Genomic DNA, 16,080 nt, shown 5'->3' with positions numbered 1-16,080 from the left:
ACTAAATGAGATCCTCAATGAACTCATAGGAAATGAGGCATGATCAATGAGGCATGAAGTAACAAATTGACATTCTAGCTAGATTCTTCTTCTTGGTCTCTGTTCATCACAATCTTTCCCCGTAGGACTCCAGGTGAGTCTGAGTTATCATCAGAAAAATATCATACAAGCACAGAATTAGAGCATGAAGAGGGAGGGAGATGACATTGGTGGCCAGCATTACTGAAGATGACAGCCTGAAACTCCTGACAATACAGCAGGGACAGTTCAGGGACATGCATCCTCGGAGTTCCTCTTTTATGGTTTTCAAGTAGATGGGTATGTGGGATGTAGGCCTCCCTGCCACCAGGAACATCATTTCCACAGATCTCATTACAGCTCTCCCATGTATCATGGCTGACTAGTTTTTCCTGCTTGGACCTGATTAGCCTAACCGTTTAACATAAGTTTAGTAGACCAAGAAGTTTATTACCTGAATGCTCATTTAAGTCAGAACCTCAAAGAAAAAGAAATGAATAAGTTCTAGAAGTATTTCATTATAACACTCACATATTGACCCCTACAAATGTGTTTGCTGTCCTCAGTTTTTCAGTAAAAGAGAATGTTTTAAATGGAAGTGACCAACCAAACCATTGTGATGGAATTTGTCCTGCTGGGGCTCTCAGATCATCCAAGGCTGGAGAAAACGTTCTTCATGCTCATCCTGTCTGTGGTTGCACATGGAAGCTTCCAAACAGACAAACATTGAGTTGAGACCTTCTTGGGTGATTGAGCATAGAAGGAATCAACAGTTTGTGATAAGGAGGTGGTTTCACTTAGTTACCCAATTGTTTTTAAGAAGGGGAGGGGGTCAGACTGACCAAGATACAGTGTTTTCATGTGTGGAAATGTCACAATGAGCCGCCTCCCATATAAAACTAATGTATACTAATAAAATTTTATTTTTATTGTGACAAAATAAACAATAAATACCTTTGTGAGAGTATACTTCCATGTTTGTTTCACATGCAAACTAGTTGTGCGTGTGCGTGTGTGTGCATGCACGCATGCGTGCATGCACGAGTGCACTCTGCTGTGCTACGGGGAAGGTGATAGTGAGGAAAGGTCATTTCTTTTTTGAAAATATAATTTTATTGTTTTTATATTTTTATTGCCATTACAAAAGTGATATACAGAGAGATTACAGTTATATAAGTCAGGTAGAGAGTACATTTCTTTTTGGACAATGTCACCCCTTCCCTCACTCTCCCAATTTTTCCCTCCTGTCCTCTCCCACCAATTGTATCATTTATTTTCAATCTAGTGTCTAGTGAGTACCACTGCTGCATTTGTTCACCCTATGTCCCTCCATTTTTGTGCCCCCACTTACTCTCCCAAAGACAGATAAACAAACAAGACAAAAGGAAAAGAAAACAAAAACAGGAAAAAAGGAGGGAAAATTTTGCTTCCATTTCCTGGAATTCATTTCGGAACATATTATTTTATATAATCCGATGCACATAGGTCTTTCTGTTCCTCTCATAAGAATATCCCCCTTTGGTCTCACTGTGTGTGAATGCCTAGAGTCCTGCATAATTTATCATGTCTCAGTGTATTTTAGATCTAGCTTTGATATACGAGAGAAAACATGTATTGATTGTCTCTCTGAGCTTGGCTTACCTTACTAACATGATTCATTCTAGGTTCATCCATTTCCCTTCAAATGCCATAGCATCATTCTTTCTAATGGCTGTGTAAAATTCCATTGTGTATAGGTACACATTTTTTTTCTCAAATTTTTATTATCAAACTGATGTACAGAGAGGTTACAGTTTCATACGTTGCGCATTGGATACATTTCTTGTACTGTTTGTTATCTTGTCCCTCATGCCCCCCGCCCTCCCCCCCTTTCCCTCCCCTTAGGTACACATTTTTTGTACCCATTCATCTACTGTAGGGCATTTAGGCTGTTTCCACAACTTGGCTATCGTGAATAGTGCAGCAATGAACATGGATTTTTGTTTACATTATCCTGGCTTGTGGTGTTTTTATTGTAATTATTAAGGTGTAGAGAAGGGTTACCATTTCATAAGTCAGGTAATGCATACATTTCAGTTTTTTGGACAATGTCACCCCTTCTTTTGCTTTCCTTCAGTTTCCTCTTCACACTCTTATATAGTTCATTTTCCACATAGTATATGCTGAACAGTATGATTGCATTTGTTTACCCTTCCTCTCTCCCTTCTTTTCTGCGCCCCTTGTTTACCCCCTAAAAAAGCCAAAATACCCAAAGCAAAAACACCATCACTACCACCACCACCACCACCATTTACAAAAAACCCACATTTCCATTTGAAAGATCACTTCTAGATTAGTATCTGAACTGAAAACCAGGCTACCTCTTTGGAAAATGACTGACATTAATCTATATCCTGAATGACACCATTTAACCTCTTTTTGACCATAGGCACTTACTTAGGATGTTTTCTGTCTTATTTCTTGCTCAGTAGCTTGCAATTGATTTTGATACCTCTCCTTTTACTAATGCATGGAGCACATCTAATCCTACCAAACTTCACTGAGGAGTTTGCACCAATAGCAGCCAAACGCTAGGTAATGGAGGTCAAGAAGAGAATCTCTAGCAGCTTCCAGTTAGATAAATCATGACTACAATGTAAGATTTCAATTAGCATCCCCTCGTTCCACTACAATTAATGTCTACTATCATCCAGATCCTGAGGGTCAAACTCAGTTTTTTTGTGTCTCTTCAGGATCTTAGATTGAATATGGCAACAACTGCCCACAGGAGTTCACCAAAATGGTGGAGAAACCATTTTCCACTTTGGAAAACAATTTGTCATTATTTTAAACCTGAAGATGAGTATTCTCCCAGTGCCCAGCAGTCCATGTCTGGGGAAACTTAGAAGATGTAAGCCAGAAACAATCTGAATCATTCCATATGAGAATGGGTAAATAAAATGGTCATCTGTTCCTACCTGGGAATGCAGATAGTCACATCAATATAGATGAATACTAGAAATAATATGGTGGGGGAGTTGTAGAAAAACAGAGTTGACTATTACCAGAAAAAACTTTGGACAACTTGTGGATCTGGATATGGATATGTTTATGTGTGTATAAATTGACAGACAGGAAATTATTTCAGAATTTCCAAATCCAGTTCTGGAAGGAACAGGATTGAAATATATAATAAGAAGCCAAATGCTGGTGGCTCACACCTGTAATCCTAGCCACTCAGGAGGCTGAGATCTGAGGATTGTTGTTCAAAGCCAGCCAAGGCAGGAAAGTCCATGAGACTCTTATCTCTAATTAACCACCAGAAACTGGAAGTGGAGCTGTACTCAAAGTGGTAGAGTGCTGGGGCTGGGGATATGGCCTAGTGGCAAGAGTGCTTGCCTCCTATACATGAGGCCCTGGGTTTGATTCCCCAGCACCACATATACAGAAAATGGCCAGAAGTGGAGCTGTGGCTCAAGTGGTAGAGTGCTAGCCTTGAGCAAGAAGAAGCCAGGGACAGTGCTCAGGCCCTGAGTCCAAGCCCCAGGACTGGCCAAAAAAAAAAAAAAAAAAAGTGGTAGAGTGCTAGCCTCAAGTAGAAAAGCTCAGGGACAGAGCTCAGGCCTTGAGTTCATACCCCATAACCAACAGAATTTTTTTTTTTAAAGAAATACATAGGAAGCAGTGGCAGGAAGCTTAAGTCATCTTTGGTGTTAGGTTCTGATCACATTTTGCTTCATTTCTTTTTTCTTTTTTTTTTTTTTTTTTTTTCTTTCTTTTTTTTTTTTTTTGCCAGTCCTGGGTCTTGAACTCAGGGTCTGAGCCTGGCTTCTTTTTGCTCAAGGCTAGCACTCTACCAGCTTGAGCCACAGCGCCACTTCTGGTCTTTTCTATATATATGTGGTGCTGAGGAGTTGAACCTAGGGCTTTATGTATACGAGGCAAGCACTCTTGCCACTAGTCCATATTCCCAGCCCTTGCTTCATTTCTTGAAGCTACATTATTTTGTATACACCAAGTATTTTATAAAAAAAATATTTTTCTGAACACACAAGAAAAGTGGAAAATTCCAACAGGAGCAAAGGAAGAAGGAAAGCATTCTTCCTGGATTACTTCTACATAATTGGATCTTGGGGACATTGTCCCAGAAGTATAAAAAGTTTACTAATTGTACTATTTCATTTCCAAACTTTTAATCCCTTTAGGGAGCCCAACAGTTTTAATTGCTTCCTAATATACTGGCTCTTCATTAGGAGACTTTGCTTACAATTTGAAGGGAGATAGAGTAGGAAGAGCTAGTTTTCCCTTTTCTTCAAATCAGATGTCACCTCTATGTGAGCTCTTTCAGGCCAGTGCTATTTCTAGTCCATGTGTTCTTCCTAAGTCATGTGGATCCTTTCTCAGCAGGACCCTTATTCAGGTAAAGTATGGATTTTTACAAAAATAATACTCAGCCTTTTATCAGCACAGTAACATTGATAACTTCTGACTTGATTTTCCAAAGGTATTAGGGCTTGAGAGGGGAAGGAAATGAAACCACTTCAAGGGTATCACCAAGATCGAGGGCCATGCAGAAGCCTTTCTTGGTTCTACGAAATCTAGATGGTAAGAGGCCTAGGGAACTTAAGAGTACAAGGACTCTTCTAAGTCCCCTCAGAAGGGAGATAGCTCCATCTCCTGATGACCTTCTGCAAACTCAAGCAATTCACAAAAGAGGTTTAATCACCTTGGAATGAGAGAAACTCACAAAGCTGCTGGCTTGGTTCGACATAAGAATTTCTGATTCTCAGAGCTCTGAAATTGTGGAGCAGGCTGCTTGGGAAGGTAGTGAGCTATTCCTTACCAGAAGCAATCAAGCCAAAACTGAAAAGCTATGAATCAGTGTTGTACAGAAGAGGATCTAGAATGGGAGAGAAGTTTGGGCTCAATTATGGGAGTATCCAGAGCCTAAATCTGGGTACAACATTTAACAGATGAGACAAAAAAATCTCAAGGACTACTATGTCCACTGATTCCTATGTAGACATTCAGCCTGAGGGAAGGAAACTTAATAAAATGAAAAAGAAAAACAAAAACAGCACTGCTCTTAGGCAATTGCCTTAGAAGGATGAAAACAAACACTGCTCTTAGGCAACTGCCTAAGAAAACTAAGAGCTGAGAGCCACAATGGTTTGCAGGGGCTGACACTGTTCATCTCCATGAAACACTAAGTTCAAACTATGAGGGATCTATCAGAATATCCAGAACATGACGTCAACTTGGAAACCTTTCCCCTTTCATTTGCATCTCTCAGCAACCGATTTTCTCTTTTTCTTAAAGACCCAGTTGGATTCTGTATCACCAAGACGGCCTTCTCTGCTCCTTGTTCCCAGCAATACCCAGAGTGCCCTTCAGATACTTCAGCTTCCAGGGAATTTTTATGTTCTTCTCCCTGCCAGGTAGTAAGCTTATTTAAGCCTGAGCCCATGGTCACCTCTGATCCCCACAGAAGTTGCTATACCCATATACTGGCTGATTAAAAAATGTTTTGGTGAGTGGATGTTCTTACATGATAGATAAATTAGTGGATGGATGGATAAATTAATGGATGGCAAGTAGAGTGATTGGTATTGGGAACAACAGAAGCTTGTTTTTGGTGAGAATTATCTAAAGAAGCCCAATCCTAAGGTAAGGGTCCCAAGTCATGTCACTAGTATCTGGCACAAAGTGACTTTTCTGATCAAGCAAATGAATTATCCTTTAGGTCTAGATCACTAAATAAATGTGCTGTGTGTCCTGGTCATTGAACGAATGCATTCAATGATCAGCAATCATTTTTGACCTCGTCAATTTGGTCCTATGTTCCCAAAATAATTTCTGATTTCTTTCTTCCTTTTTCTTGGAAAGAAATAGAAACTATTCTTTAAAATCACTCAGAATCAGAAAGAATGACATTGCCCCATTTGTAAGGAAATGGAAGGACTTGGAAAAAAGTATACTAAGTGAAGTAAAACAGACCCAAAGAAACATGGACTCTATGGTCTCCCTCATAGGGAATAATTAGCACAGGTTTAGGCAAGTCACAGCAAAGGATCACAAGAGCCCAATAGCTATGCCCTTATGAACACAAAAGATAATGCTAAGTGAAATGAACTCCATGTTATGGAAACGACTGTTATATCACTGTTGTAATTACTTTCAACATGCAATGTGAAACCGTAGCTTCTATTATTGATGATCATCTTGTATCCCCTTCCTGTGGTTGTACCTGCACTGTCTCTGTATCTTATCTGAGTACATTGGAAACAGTGTATACAGGTATTAGAACTAGGAAACTGAAAGGGAATACCAAAATCGAGAGACACAGGGTAAAAAAGACAAACAATTACAAAAGCAATACTTGCAAAACTGTTTAGTGTAAATCTACTGAACAACTCATGGGGGGAAGGGAAAGGGGGAGGAGGGGAATGAGGGAGGAGGTAACAAACAGTACAAGAAATGTATCCAATGCCTAACGTATGAAACTGTAACCGCTCTGTATATCAGTTTGACAATAAAAATAAAATTAAAAAAATAAAAATCACTCCAACCAGATGATCTGGCCTGCTGCAAAGCAAAAGATACTGAGTTTGGACCTCTAAGTGTTTTCTTCAGCTGAGAAAGGAGATGCATTATGAAAAATGTCAACCAGAACACGTCTGTGTCAGAGTTCATTCTCCTGGGACTCTCAGCCCACCTGAAGCTGGAGAAAACGTTCTTCGTGCTCATCCTGTCCATGTATCTGGTGATCCTGTTGGGCAACAGGGTCCTCATCCTGGTCACCATCTTTGACTTCCACCTGCACACACCCATGTACTTCTTCCTGGGGAACTCTCCTTCCTGGACATCTGCTATACCACCTCCTCTGTCTCCCTCACTCTTGACAGCTTCCTGACCCCCAGGAAAACCATCTTCTTCTTAGCCTGTGCCATCCAGATGTTTCTCTCCTTTGCCATGGGAACCAGGGAGTGTGTGTTGTTGAGCATGATGGTGTGTGATCGCCATGTGGCCATCTGCAACCCCCTGCTGTACCCTGTGATCATGCGCAAGGCTGTCTATGTGCCCATAGCCCCTGGGCAGCTGGTGGAGTCAACTCCTTGGTGCAGATCTCTCTTGCGGTACAATTGCCCTTCTGTGTGTGGGGACAATGTCATCAACCACTTCATCTGTGAGATCCTGGCTGTCCTGAAGCTGGCCTGTGCTGACATCTCCATCAATGTCATCAGCATGAGGGTGGCCAATGTGATCTTCCTGGGTGTCCCAGTTCTGTTCATCTTTGTCTCCTACACCTTCATCCTCACCACCATCCTGAAGATCCCCTCAGTGGAGGGGAGGAAGAAGGCCTTCTCCACCTGCTCTGCCCACCTCACTGTAGCCATCTTCTATGGGACCATCCTGTTCATGTATGGGAAGCCCAAGTCTAAGGACCCACTGGGAGTGGACAAGCAGGACCTTACAGACAAGCTCATCTCCCTCTTCTATGGGGTGCTGACCCCCATGCAGAACCCCATCATCTACAGCCTGAGGAATAAGGATGTGAAGGTTGCTGTGAGGAACCTCAGGGTATTTTGGAATTGCTTCCTCTAGTGACATTTGGAAGACAGATGTCCTCATAGTCCTGTGCCTCTTGCTTGCTTGCTTCTGTGAATCTCAGAAGATTGTGTTTCCCTAGAAGGTACATGTGAAGAGTGATGAACAGAAAATGGAATCCTTGTGTAATGAGAGCTTTATCTGTTCCTGGACACAATTAAAATAATCAGAGCTACATCTGGTGAGGGTGTGCCTGAGTGATGGACATGGGGGTCTCATTTAGGTACCACAGCGTGGGCCTATAACCTGAAGAGTTGAGGGATGGACACTGGGGGAAGAAAAGAGCAGGGCCCCCTTGAGGGATGCTGGATGAAAGTCATAACCTGGGGTAAGATGGCTGGCTGGAGGCATGGGAAAACCAACAGCTGAGCCAGTACATTGGACAGTCAGGAGAGGTCTGGGGTAAAGTTAGTGAACATCTCAGCTTAGCAGACACTCAAGAAGGAACCAATGTACTGCGCAGAAGAGAACTTTTAGTGTTTGTCTTCTACCAATAACTGGATGAACAATTTGCTTAGCCTCCTTGATTTCATACCTGTATCTCCTTCTGCCATGTACTATCTCCTCGTTGCAGAAAACCTTGTAAACAGCTTAATATTTTGCCAACATAATAAGATGTCAAAAGCTAACTGAGGCCAGAGCTGTCCAGAGTGAGGCTGTGCCAACCTGGGTTCTTCGAAGGGTATGGAGGCCCAGGGAGTGGTGTGGGCCCTTCCCCTCCATTGCTTCCTGATCTTCCATAGCTTAGGAGTAGGGAACTAGGGAGTGGTTGGCTAGTAAGGTGGAAGCATGGAGAGAACGACTCCAAACCTGAACGTCTGGGCACCTCATAATTCAGCTGTGACTTTCCTAAATCTTGCTGTCACTGGCTTTGCTCACCAGGGGGCAGCCTCTGCATCCTGAGATGCAGACAAGAAGGAAGCTGGCAGAATTGCTCCAGCCAGAAACCCTGAGTTTTGCACCTTCCTCAGCTCAAAATACATGTTTCTAGTATCTAAAATGTATGAATATGCATGCCTGTCATCCCAGCTGCTTGGCGGGTAGAGATTAGGAAGATCAAGGTTTGAAAACAGCCCAGGCAAAAAAATATCTCAACAAATTAACTGGTCGGGATGATATTGATCAAGAGGAATTATACTCACAAACTGACATGTTGAATTGAAACCCTTTGTACAACTACTTAAAGATAATAAGCTGGCTGTGGTGAGTTGAGTCTATAATCCCACTTTCACAGAAGGGAAGGTTGGAGGTCTATGGTCTGAAATCAGCTTCAGAAAAGACCTCAAGACTCTATCTAAAGAACAACTAAGACAAAAAAAAAAAAAAAAAGGCTGGGAATGTGGCTCAAGTGATAGAGTACCTGTCTGAACAAGGCCCTGAGTTCAAACCCAAATACTGTTAGAAAAAAAAAGAAAAGGGAACAAAGCAGAAAGCAATTGAGAGAGAGAGAGAGAGAGAGAGAGAGAGAGAGAGAGAGAGAGAGAGAGCACCCATTTAGAAAAGAGAAGGTTATTGAATATTTGAATATTTGAAAGGGTGGAGACACAGGCAGAAGCTGCATGTTTGAGCTCCATGGTCTCCAAGATTTCAATATTTTTCTTTCCTTACAATATAAGCTACTTTGTTTATTCAAACAATTGATGTTCTACTATGTCAATATGTTATTCACATTTATAAATTTATGAAAGCTGAAATTTGGAAAGATTGGATCAAGGCCAGCAAAAATGTTTTTACAAAAAGATCTGACATGAGGTCATTTAAAAAAAAATACTAAAAGCAAAAAGGTTTGGAGGCATGGCTGAGATAGTAGAGTTGGGTACATGGCAAAAAAAAAAAAATGAGGCTCTGGGTTCAAAATCTAGTAGTTCTAATAAATATATTAAATAAGTAAATAAAGAAGTAAGGTAGGATAGAATAGGATAAAATAATAAAGTAAAATGGATGAGTAAGAGGAAACTCCTCTGCTTTCAGGCTGGGACATTATGTTATTCTAAGACTGGAACTACACTATTGGCTTTCTCAGGTCTCCAGGCTGCTAAAGTTGCACACACACACACACACACACTATTGGTTCTGTTTTTTCAGGAGAATCCTAATTAACACACCCACCCAAACACCACTTATTTATGAGGACTGAGTAAAATACATTTAGATACAAAATGTCTCAAAAATGTATATGTAATACATCCTTGGCAAAAGCTTTCCAACAAGGTGCTCTAAGAAACGAGAATAAACCAAGGAATAGGGAAAAAATAGAGAAAAGAAACAGAAGCCTCCACCTATTAAACAGGCTAAGAAATCTCCAGAGCTGTGAAGATAGATGGATCTCCTGCCTATCAGGAAGGCAGCAGCCCAGAGGCCCTGAGACAGGCCTTTGAAGGAATTTCTTCTCTGGACCTCTGCTGCTAAATGTGATTCATTTGAGGATATGCTTGGGGCCCCTACTTTTTCCTGAATTTACTGTATCTTGAAGGAACAATGGCAAATTCTATTTGTAGGGGGGTAATACCATAAAAGCCCTCTAAAGAAAGTATATATGGCTTTATGACAATCTACCCAAAAATAACAGCTTAAGCAGGGGTGGAGAACATCTGGCCCACAGACCAGGAGGCCCCTGAAACCATTTGGCACGTGATAGAACAGACACATATGCTGCTCTTTGGCTGCCTGTGGCTCATCTGCCTCATCTCATTTTATATGGCCCACAAACAATGTTATAAATATCCAAATGGCCCTTGTCAGAACAACGGTTCCCTTACCCATGAAGCCCCAATTATTATCCCACAATTCTGTAAATGAGAAATCTAGATAAGCTGGACTAGGTGCTGAGGAAAAAAAAATCCTTTCAAGCTTCTTGAAGTTGTTAGCATAATGCAGTTTCTTGGTGGTGGACTGGGTCCCAGTTTCCTATGCTGGCTATCCCAAGGACTTATTGATACCAATTTATGGTAGTTGTTTTGGTCTTGTGTTCTCTTCCATCTTTCAGTTCAGAAATGGCATATGGGATTCAAGCATTCAATCTGACTTCTCATCTGGTTGAATCAGACCTGTCTGGATAATCTAAAGTCAACCAATGCATGAAATAGATACATGCCCCTTACAGCAGTGTTCATCTAGGTAATGTCTGGTCCTGAGGTGATGCCAATCTGTAAATCATGGGGTCAAGTGGGTTCATTAGGATTCTTCTCATAATAAAATGATTTCTACAAAGGTCAGAATAGTGATCACTTTTGGAAGAAAGAAAAGGAATATAGAATATATATACATCTATATGTATATATCTATATGCATATATACATATAGATATATAGATATATGTGCATGTGTGTGTGCATGTGTATGTGTGTGTGTGTGTGTATGAGAGGAGAAGAGAGAGGCCTCTAAGGTACTAGAATGGAGAGGCAGACAAAGATGAGGACTGCATAAGATACTAGAACACTAATTTTTTTAAATATATTTTTATTATCAAACTGAATTACAGAGAGGTTACAGTTTCATACATTAGGCATTGGATACATTTCTTGTACTGTTACCTCGTCCCTCATTCCCCCCTCCCCCTCCCTCTTAGAACACTAATTTTTTTTGTGCTAGTCCTGGGGCTTGAACTCAAGAACTGGGCATTGTCCCTGAGCTTTTTTCTCAAGGCTAGCACTCTACCACTTGAGCCACAGTTCCACTTCCAGCTTTTTTGTAGCTCATTGTAGATAAGAGTCTCATTCACAGACTTGACTTCATACCTCAATCCTCAGATCTCAGTCTCCTGAGTAGCTAGGATTGCAAGCATTAGCCACCAGTGCCCAGCACATCCCATCTTTCTGAAGCCTATAGCTGCTATGCACCTGAGACTAGCATGGCAGGAGACATAACTAGATTCATCTGTGACCTTTCTAATGCCCTTTAAGGGCTAGACTGTGGTAGATTCTGACAATGTATGTGACAGTACCCAGATAAGTGGCAATCTTGCTTCTGTATAGCCCTGAGATTCAGAATCTGGAAATGGCCAAAGGTAATAAACTACAAGGATTTGTCTATCTGGTGGGTTTCATCTATCTCAGGCCTCTTATGGTATCTCTTAGGAGTTCCCACTGACTTAGAGGTTTATCTCGATGGGGCTGGGGTGGCCCTTTCTCCCTACACAGCTCAGCAGAAGGAGTAGGAAAGCAGGGAAGAAGAAAATTTCTGGGAAGACTCAAGAATAATTGGATCTTGGAGACATAACCTCACGTGTATAGCAAGTTTCTTAACTTTCTCACTTCTGTTTTGAAACTTTAAATCACTTTAGGGACTCGAAGAATCCCAATAGCAGAGTGGGATTTAAATGGCTTTGTATGTGCACTGAACAATCTTGCGTGGATTTTATCCAAACACCAAAACAAAGACAAGGAAACTTTGCTTGCACTCGTTTTTAGATGCTTATTCCTTTGGTTGCTGCTTTCTTACCAGAGTGGCTATTTTTGGCTTCTTGGCTATTCCCAGACCTCAAAGAAGTGATTTTCTTTATCATCATTTTTTTTTAAATGTAAAAGAGCACTTTCAAGACACATGTGGGAAAATCCCCATCTCTGGTGTTCTTCCTGGTGCCTGTGACAGGAGGGGACCTTGAAGGAAAGGAAAGGACAAGTCAGTGGTGCAACACCAAGGCCAGGAACAAAAATTCATGAGATACTGGAGGGATAGAATATCTCCAGCAGTAAGCTATTTGAAATTGAGCATTTCTGTAGAAAAGGGGGACCTGGCATTTGCCAAGCACTGATAAATTCCAGTGACAGGTGAAATGAAAGTAACCAGTCCAGATGACCACATGGACACAGTCATGTAGAGCAAAAGGAGTTGTTGCCAGAGGGATAAATGGCTCCTGTCTTTGTTTGGGGGCTTCTTTGTACAGTCACAGGATAAGAGGTGGAGGTATTCCGTGAGGAGTCAGTTGGTCACTGAAGATAGCAGGCAGGCAGAGCAGCGTTTAGGTCTGGGGGGGAGGAAGGTTCCACTGATGCAGCTAGGGGCTAGAGATACATGGAGGAAGGGCTAGGAGACAGTCGAGCACCAAATGGAAAGGACCATACTAACATTGGGAAATGCCAGTTTGTTTAATAAATGTTCCAGAAATGCTTGAAATGCATGGTCCTACATATTGTGAGAAACAACTAGAAAAGAGAAAGCAGACAATTTATAAGAGTGCTTACAAGGGAGAGTACTCAAAATTGAATATTTTCAGTGGTCACCGGAGTTTTCTATCAATCATAGGCGCCAAGAGGGAAAACTTCTCATCAAGGATAATATTTCCAAGCAAAATTGAATAAAATGAACCCACACATGATGACACATGAACTAAATGCCTTGACTATGATAGGAAAATTAAGTTAAAGCAAATGACATCAAAACTTTCTGTGGAGTGACCAGATATCATGAAATAGTTACTGATGATAACTTGCTTCCACGATTGCCAGAGCAGTGCTCCAATTGCTCAGCAAAGAAACATTTACTCTCTAGATTCCTTGACACGTTAGGCATCAGAGAATCATGAACTTGACCTTCTGAGTTCCTCCAAGTGATATAGGAGACTCCATGGTCATGCAAATTGTGACATCCCTTGTGACGGGATTCATTCTCCTGGGTCTCTCAGCCCAAAGCTGGAGAAAATGTTCTTCGTGCTCATCCTGTCCATGTACCTGGTGATCCTGTAGTGCCATGGGGTCCTCATCCTGGTCACCATCTTGACTCCCACCTGCACACACCCAGGTACTTCTTCCTGGGGAACCTCTTCTTCCTGGACGTCTGCTACTCCACCTCACTCCTAGATGGTTTCCTCACTCGTAGGAAAACCATCTCTTTCTCAGGCTGTGCAGTGCAGATGTTTCTCTCCTTTGCCATGGGAGCCACGGAGTGTGTACTCCTGGGCATGATCGTGTTTGATTGCTATGTGGCCCTCTGCAACCCCCTGCAGTACCCCATGGTCATGGGCAAGGCTGTCTACGTGCCCATGGCCATCAGCTCCTGGGTGGCTGGGAGTGCTGCCTCCATGGTTCAGACATCCCTTGCAATGTGGCTGCATTCCTGTGGGGACAATGTCATCAACCACTTTGCCTGTGAGATCCTGGCTGTCCTGAAGCTGGCCTGTGCTGACATCTCCATTTTAATGTCATCAGCATGGGGGTGGCCAATGTGATTTTCCTGGGGGTCCCAGTTCTGTTCTTTACCTCCTACGCCTTCATCCTCACCACCATCCTGAGGATCCCCTAGGCGGAGGGGAGGAAGAAGGCCTTCTCCACCTGCTCTGCCCTACCTCACTGTGGTGATCATCTTCTATGGGACCATCCTGTTCATGTATGGGAAGCCCAAGTTGAAGGACCCACTCGGGGTGGGACAAGCAGGACCTTACAGACAAGCTCATCTCCCTCTTCTATGAAGTGGTGATGCCCAGGCTGAACCCCATCATCTACAGCCTGAGCAACAAGGATGTGAAGGTCGCCATGAAGAACCTGGTGAGTAAGAAACACTTCAGCCCATGATGGTGGAGGGGCTCCAGTTGTTCTGTGCTCACTGACTTCTCCCCCAGGAACATTCCAGAGGACGAGATCACCATGGGAGGGCCAACTTCATCAAAGGTTGTATAAAGGATCCTATTAAACTGAATGCCTCTATGTGAACAGGGAGCTTTTGATGGAACTTTCTTCCAGCTCATTCTAGAAACAGTTCCACAAATGAACAAGTGTACACAGTGTATAGTCATTCACTTGTTCTCTGAATTCTCATGCTGTCATGGGCACTAGCCAAACTAAGCCCAAGGAAGTGACTCTTCACATTTTTATTGTTTAGGAAATTAAAATCTCTGGTCCTCAAATATCCTATTCAACTGCTTATTGGTTTTTTTCTTTGAATGTATATTAAATGGGTCTTTACTTTCAAAGCAAGTTGTACCTTGAGAATAAATACTATCTATGTAAAATAACACGGCTTATTTATCTTTCCCTCGTTCTACTCATTGTGCTATAAATGCTTAACAAATCTTTCTCATTCTGAGTTGTTCTCTCTCTAGGTCTCTATTGATTGTCCTTACTCAAGGCCCTCACCAGAAATCCATTTATTTCCTAAATGTAGGGGGGAGATGAGAAAGGTATAGAAAAACTGAGGCTTGATCTGTTGTCTTTTCTCTTTATGAAGTTTTCATTCATCCTGGATTTGTTCCTAGGTAGCAGTGGCCTATTATGTGTAGCCAAAGTAATGTAAAAACTCACCATTAGCAAAACCACTGGCATCGACCTGAAAGAGAAGAGCAAAATTAATGATCAGGCAAGTAGTCTTTGCTGAAAAAGAATTAGTGCACATAGTTTCAGGGAGAAAGTGAGTTTTAGTTTTTAGTAATATTCTCAGTGGAATTGAGGGGCTATTCTCTCAAGAGCAATAGGTATAGAGTCCAGGAGAAAATATGAATGAAAGACAAGAGCATTTTATTGCAAAGAAAGAGAAAATGTTATTCACTAAGTCAAAGTCCATAGCAATTGGTAGAAAAATACAGAAGACAGCACTACAAATCATTTCTTTAATTCAAGACTGTCTAGATTTCAGAAGAAACCATATCAACAGAGGAAAGCAGAATGTAGTAGTATGTACTTGTCATCCTTGCAAGGGCAGGAAGCCTAAAAATAGTCAGATCACAATCCAGCACATATCTGTAAAGGAAATGAGATACTATCTCAAAAATTACCAGTGCAAAATAGGGCTGGAGGTGTAGCTCAGCAATTGAGAGCATGGCTAGCAAGCACAAGGCCCTGAGGTCAAATCTCAGTGTCACCTAAACAAAAACAAGCAAACTAAAGAAATGCTAGAAGAGCCAGGGCACCTGTGGCTCATGCCTGTAATCCTAGCTACTCAGCAGACTGAGATAAAAAGATCCCAGTTTGAAGCCAGTCTAAACAGGAAAGTCCAAGAGACTCATATCAATTACATATATATATATATGAAGACAAAACAGGTTTGAGGCTGGGAATATGGCCTAGTGGCAAGAGTGCTTGCCTTGTATACATGAAGCCCTAGGTTGGATTCCTCAGCACCACATAAACAGAAAAGGCCAGAAGTGGGGCTGTGACTCAAGTGGTAGAGTGCTAGCCTTGAGCAAAAAGCCAGGGACAGTGCTCAAGCCTTGAGTTCAAGCCCCAGGACTGGCAAAAAAAAAAAAAAGAAAAAGAAAAAACAGGTTGGAAATAGAGCTGTGCCTCAAGTGATAGAACACAAGTCTTAAGCAAAAAGAAGCTCAAGGACTGTGCCTGGGCTCTGAGTTCAAGCTTCAACACTGGTACAAAGAAGAAAAGGAAGAAGAAAAGAAAAGCTAGGGACTAGCAGTCACACCTTCAGGAGGCTGAGATCTGAGGATCACAGTTCAAAGCCAGCCCTGGCAGGAAAGTCCATGAAACTCTTATCTCCAATTAACTACCAGAAAACCAGAAGTGGCCCTGTGGCTCAACATGATAGAGTGCT

General features: G+C 41.9%; 1 pseudogene; it reads left to right on the top strand.

Annotated features, from left to right (window-relative positions):
• The first annotated feature begins 6,572 nt into the window (after positions 1-6,572).
• On the top strand, positions 6,573-15,475 carry LOC125340839 (annotated as a pseudogene).
• The last annotated feature ends 605 nt before the right edge of the window (positions 15,476-16,080 follow it).

This window comes from Perognathus longimembris, chromosome 1 (assembly GCF_023159225.1).
Source record: "Perognathus longimembris pacificus isolate PPM17 chromosome 1, ASM2315922v1, whole genome shotgun sequence".
Lineage (NCBI taxonomy): Eukaryota > Metazoa > Chordata > Mammalia > Rodentia > Heteromyidae > Perognathus > Perognathus longimembris.
This window is presented reverse-complemented; position numbering and strand designations above follow the sequence as displayed.